The sequence below is a fragment of the Apus apus genome, chromosome 6, assembly GCF_020740795.1.
Source record: "Apus apus isolate bApuApu2 chromosome 6, bApuApu2.pri.cur, whole genome shotgun sequence".
Lineage (NCBI taxonomy): Eukaryota > Metazoa > Chordata > Aves > Apodiformes > Apodidae > Apus > Apus apus.
In genome coordinates, this window is record NC_067287.1 from 22,431,676 (window position 1) to 22,437,685 (window position 6,010).

Here is a 6,010-nt window from a genome sequence, read left to right on the forward strand (position 1 = left end):
GGGCAGCGCCGCCCGGCCCCCGGCCCCGCTGCCGGGGACCCCCGGGGACCTCCCGGACTCTGCTCCGCTCCGGCCAGACGGACGCCAGCCGCCCCGCCGCCGGAAGTGCCCGGGGCCGCCGCGGGAGCGGGACGGCGGATGGCGGGGCCGGAGAGCGCGGCCGCCCCGCCCGGGCAGTCGGTACCAAGGGACACTTTCTTCTGATCCCTTTTTTTTTTTTTTTTTTTTTTTTTCCTGTTGGAGGGAAAGCATCCTAAGAGAGGCTTGAGGTGAGAAATCCAAATGCAAGTCCGAGACGGTTCCTTTGTATCCCATAAAACATCTGTATAAATAGGGTTCAAAAAAAAGAAAAAAAAGAAAAAAAAAAAAAGAAAACCAGATCGTGTTCGCTTATTTTTCTTGTAAATGTTGATCTGAAAGGGGGGTTGGGGATTTCCTTTTTTTAATTGGTGAATTCCTGAAATTCAGGGAGGTTTTGGGGTGGGTTTTTTTTTTTTTTAATTATTTTAAATTTCTGATGCACTTTGTGGAAGTCAGTATATATGTAAAAGATATTTAAAATGTTGAGTTAACATTTCACTCAAACACACGTAAATTAAGGTCACTTAAAGAAATTAGATGCGTTTATCTGTATGGAAAAATCTTGACATATTTTCATTTTGGTATTATTAAAGGACTCTGAACAATATAGTCAAGGGTTTGTTGTTCTTCGTGCCCTCTCCTCTCCCCCCGCCCAGCCCTCGCAGGGGTCAGGTTTTTAGTGGGAGCCCCCACACTCCTCCCAATCCTCTTTACAGTGACCGTGATTAAAAATAGGGGAGGCATGGAGAGCTGCGAGGGGAAGGACCCGAGCCAGGAGCGCTGGAGCGCTCCGGTCTCTCTTCACTAAACCGCCTTAGATTGGTTATTTTTGTTGTTGGTTGTTTTTTAATATATATATAAAATTTATTTTTTTATTTTAAATAAAATTTAACCCCGGTCCAAGCCCTGCTACACCAACCGGGAACGCACCCAGAGTACTAAGCGCATTTGTCGAAACCGGCCCCAAAATCGAGTGAAACCGAACTGTGCTGATGAACTATTTATTTAATTTAAAAAGCCTTGAGCGCTGCAAGGCTGCCTAGGTTGGGAGGTGATCTCTGGGGAATAAATCGCTAGTCAATACTCCGGAAAAGACATTTCATGCCTAAATGAAAATCTTGTTAAATGTTATTAATTTTGACTTAGAGCACACAGCAGCCCCCTGTGCCTTGTATTCCCTTATTAGGGATTCATGTCTTATCAAATATCTAATTAATCTCCTAGACATCATTTGTTCTGGCCAACTTTATCTCAGCTGGTCCACGGGGAAAACTCCGAATATTCTCTCGGTGACAAAGCTCCCTTGAAGATCCTTTTAATTGTCCAAATTAACTGCACCAAATTTGCATGTCAAACGGTAAAGGGCAACCTGAGATAAAATGTAAACGTTTTAAAAGCCCCAAACTAAGCACTTGATTTGATAACTAGGCTTTTTAATGTTATGGAAGACAACTGCTCCTTTCCTTTTCAAAGACAGTTGATCTATGCAAATAGTGAATTGGAAATGCTTATGTCCCCATGCAGTCAAATGGTCCTTGCATGTTATTTGAATATCAGTGGCTCTGCTATTGAAAAGGTTCAAGGATGCTCTCTGACTTCTTTGTGATTACTCAGTGCAGCGTCTTATTCTGAAGAAAAAAAACTCAGGAATAATTAAAGGCTGGGCTAAGGCCTGGGAACACATTTGGGACAGGAATCTCATTTAGACAGGCTCTTTCAAAATAAGGCACAGTTAAATTGACCAGAAGGCAATTATTGAAATGAAAATTATTTTCACTCCCTTTGTCTCCTGACCACCAACCTAAGAGCCACAGTATTTTTTTTTTAAGGCAAATTGTTAAATGAGATAATTGTGTTATTAAAAAAAAAAAAAAAGGGATGGGGGAAGGAAAAAAAGTTAATTTAGTCTGCCCGGTACAGATTGGAAGAATACAAATATTTTAATCCTCCATAAAACGGCATGCAAATAACATCGGGAAACGGATTCTGCTGTCAGAGACCAACTGGAATAAAGACGTTGCGTTAAAGAAAATACATCTGCCGTGAATACTAATAACCGCGTCCCACCTCCTCCGCGCCACTTGCACAAAAGCGACCGGGCAGCACCGGCACCGCCCGTGTCCCGGGAGGCGGCGGGAGCCCGGCACCCTCCGCGGGATGCACCCGCATCCGGCAGCACCCTCCCCGAGAGCCGCCCCGCAATGTGCCTGGCCCAAAGCGTCCCGGCGAGGTCCCTTCTCTCCCGCCCCCAGCTGGGTGCCGGCAGGTTCCCCGGAGGACGGGGGAGGAAGGATAAAGGGAGCGGGCGAGGGGGACATGCTCGAGCAGAGGTAAAATAAACAGGAGCTGGCGCGGCGGGACGGGGCTCCCCTCCCTGCCGGGGGGTGCTGGGCTTGCGGAGGAATGCACCCGCGAGGGGTGTTGGGCAGAAGTCAGCTTTGTTTTCGATTTATAATAAAACACATCAAAGGAAACCATACAGGTCCAGTTTCTGCCAGGCCAGGGTTACAATTCTCAGCTCAATGATCAAGGACCTCTTTGCATTGCCTTTGCCCCTTCGGGTCAGAAAACGTCCATCACTTCCAGACTCCCCAGAAACGAAGAAGGGAACAGCTCCGGGCCGCAGAGCCGGTTCGTTTAACCGGGAAAATAGAAAGCATGTCACCTTTTAAAAAATAAATGACACCATTCTTTCGTACATGCTGGAGATAATTATGTGGTCTGGGGAACTTTTACACAAAGAAAAACTAAAGAACAAACGTTGTGAGAACCGAAAAATAAATCTGACTTCACTGTCTGAATCCGTAGCTCAGCAGCACCTCTTTAGTGGGAAGACGCCAACCCGAGAGCAGGAGAGCACCAGGAACGGGAGGGATGCCCTCCCGAGCACGGCGGGGATGGAGGCAGAGGGGAGAGCCGGGCTCCCTGGCGCATGGCCCCGCTCGCCCCAGCCTTGCCCAGGAGCTGAGACCTGCTCCCGTTTACAGCTCTCTCCAGCTCTTGCTTCCCACTCCCACGCCTTTCGGACAGCACCTTCACGCCAGCTCCTCGAGCCCTTTAAAATACAGCTAAAAAACAGTCCGCGACACCAATCACCGACCGACGGGAAAAGGTAAAACGCCAGGAGAACTGGTTCAGTGTCATTCGATCGCTGGGTCCCCGGTCCGCAGGAAGCCTGTCCCCTGCCCCCCGCGGCGAATTACAGCCCTAACGGCTCGTTTTACACTTAAGAGGTAACATTAATGGTTTTGTCCTAATGAGATAATATATAAACACCCGATCCCGTGCCCGGACAGTTTCTTAATTGCGTCCTTCAATTCAATTGGAAACTTTATCTGCGGGAGCTGTAATTCATTTGCAGCCATTATCTGCTCGCCAAGACCCGCTCCCACCCCTCCAAAACGCAGATGAAGCGAATCTCACAGACAGCCCGCCCTTTCGGGTAATTGGTGCACTAAGTGTTTACTTTAAGTGGGAATAATTTAGCTACAATTTTCCTCAAGGAATAACATTCTCAGCGCCTTAAAAAAACCAGCCTGCGGACGGGTTTGCCGCCCGCCCGGCGCTGCCCCAGCCCCGCTCCCGCCGCCGCGGCTCCCGGGCGCCACCCAGCGGCCGCCGAGCGCGCGCCTCCGCCTCCGCCCCCGCGGCCCCGCGACGGGCTCGGGGGCGCGGGCGGGACCGGGGCTGCACCGCACGCACCCGCCTGCGGGGAGGCGGCGACGCGGAGGGGGTCCCGGTGGCCTCGGCAGCTCCTCCGGGACCGTCCCCCCCCCCGCCCTTAACAATGAATCCCGGCGCCCCGCCGCGGGGGAGGGGGGTCAGCGCTCCCCTCCCACTGCGCTGCTCTGCGGGCCGGCCCCGCACCTGCGGGGGTGCGGCTGGGGCTGCGGGCGGGCACCCGCCGCCGGGCATCGGGCGAGCCACCGCCACCGCCTTCGCGTGGCTGTTTTAACACAAACCCGCGGCAGCGCCTCTTCCTGAGATGTGCTAATTGCTACTTGGATGGCAGGGCGCGAAGTCCTTGTCCGTCCCCGAGTACAAAGTAGGTTGCTAGAAAATTTGAAATTGCCTTTCAGCCTAAAGCTGCCTTACCTGAAATGTCATAATTACAGTAATTATGTACATCCAAATTACATGCTAATTAAATTAGAATCAAATCGTTCTAAATCGAAATCAAATGAGGTAGCGAGAATTAATCAATGACAACATAAATAGAGAGGCTCCTTCAGGGATATTTATTGTAACGATCCAAGCAGGAACCTCCTCTGGAAAGTCACCTGTTTATTTACTTTCTCAACACTAACAATTTACGGTTCAGCACTGATTTTAAACGACCTGTTCCGCGGGGCGGCAGAGCTAGAGGCCGTCCCGGGAGCCCCCTCGCCCGAGGGTCCCCGGCGCCCACCTCCCGGCGCAGCCCGGCCGGCCCGGGGAGCCCGCCCTGCCCCGCAGCCACCCCGCGGGGCGCCGGGCCTCGGCCTCCCGCAGGGCAGCGGCCGCTACAGCCCCTGGGGACCTGCCGGGCCTCCCTCGGCTCCAGCCTCTCCCGCTCAGCCCGAGGAGCCCCGGCTGCCGGCACCGGCCGCGGGCTGCCCGGCCGGGCTGCGGGACCCACCTCCCTGGCGCCGCGGACCCCCAGCCGCCCAGCCCAACGCACGGCAACGCGCTAACTCTACTCCGCGGCTTTTAAGAAATAAAAAAGACGCTCTTACCGTCATCTGCGAAGCGACAGCACCTCCTGCAGGGCTCCGGCGAGCTGTGCCGAGCAGCCGCGCTGAGGGCCCGGGGCGGCGGCCCCACCGCCCGGGGGAGGGGCCGGGGCTCGTCCTGCAGGTAAAGCCGCGGGGGCTCTCGCCAGGGTCCCGCAGCTTACGCGGGGAATACCGCAGGAACATTGTCCCAGCGACCCTCACCCTTCTCTTTCTAACCGGCTTTTACATCCCACCGCCTGCTCCCGGCGCAATTCCCTCAGGCCCAAGGGCGGCGGGAGGCCCGCCCCTCCCACAGCTGCCTGGCCCGACGCTAAGGGCCTCCTCATACCGGTCGGGTGGAACAAACCGGCCTGAGGAAAGTACCGAGAGCAGTAATCCTCTTCCTCCACAGCTGCACTGGCCTTGGCCAAGGATGTCTGGGCTGCACTGAAAGCAGAAAAGGTGTCGCAAGGATGAGTGTTTTGTTTCAAAGCTCTTCAACAGGTAGTCTTGGAGACAGATGCATCCAAAATGTTCATTATTCTTCTGGTTTAATTTTGCCGTCATCACAACAAATCCCTGCCATTTACCAGTCTTCTCCTATTTACATAGCACACACCTTAACTACATGCCAACAATTAAAAAGCAGAGCCCACCAAAATGCCTACAACTTGAGCTGTCCTTGCTTCTTCAGGCAGAAGTCAGTTGCACTGCAGTTGGCAAGATACTGGTGACCAACTTACTGTGCCACACAAAACGATCAGATCTGTAAGCAGAGACCTTTCTTAGGATGCACCTTCCAATACTTACTGGTTATTCCTCTTAGCTGTCATGCTGCACTTAACATGAGAATGTTCTACCTGAATATGCCTTTTCCTCTATCAGATTACTCTGCCTGTCCTCTCTTACAGAGAGAGTAATACATTCTTCCCAAGAGATTTGGTTTAGATTGTTCCTATACGTGTTTTGGCCATCTCCCCCTGTTCTTTCAGAGCTCCCCCCCACACATCAATGTCAGGACTGACTCTACTGCACTGTGCATGCCCTGTAACTCCCAGCTACTTCAGCAAGAACATCACGAGCAACCTAAAGCAATCGCCTTTAAAAGGTGTTGACGTCCCTTAGACACACCCTTTCAAACTCATTCAATACACTTAAAAGATAAGTCAGGTGACTTCTACCATGTATTATACTCTGTGTGGCATTGAAAAACTTTTCAGTGACTGTTTTAGGAA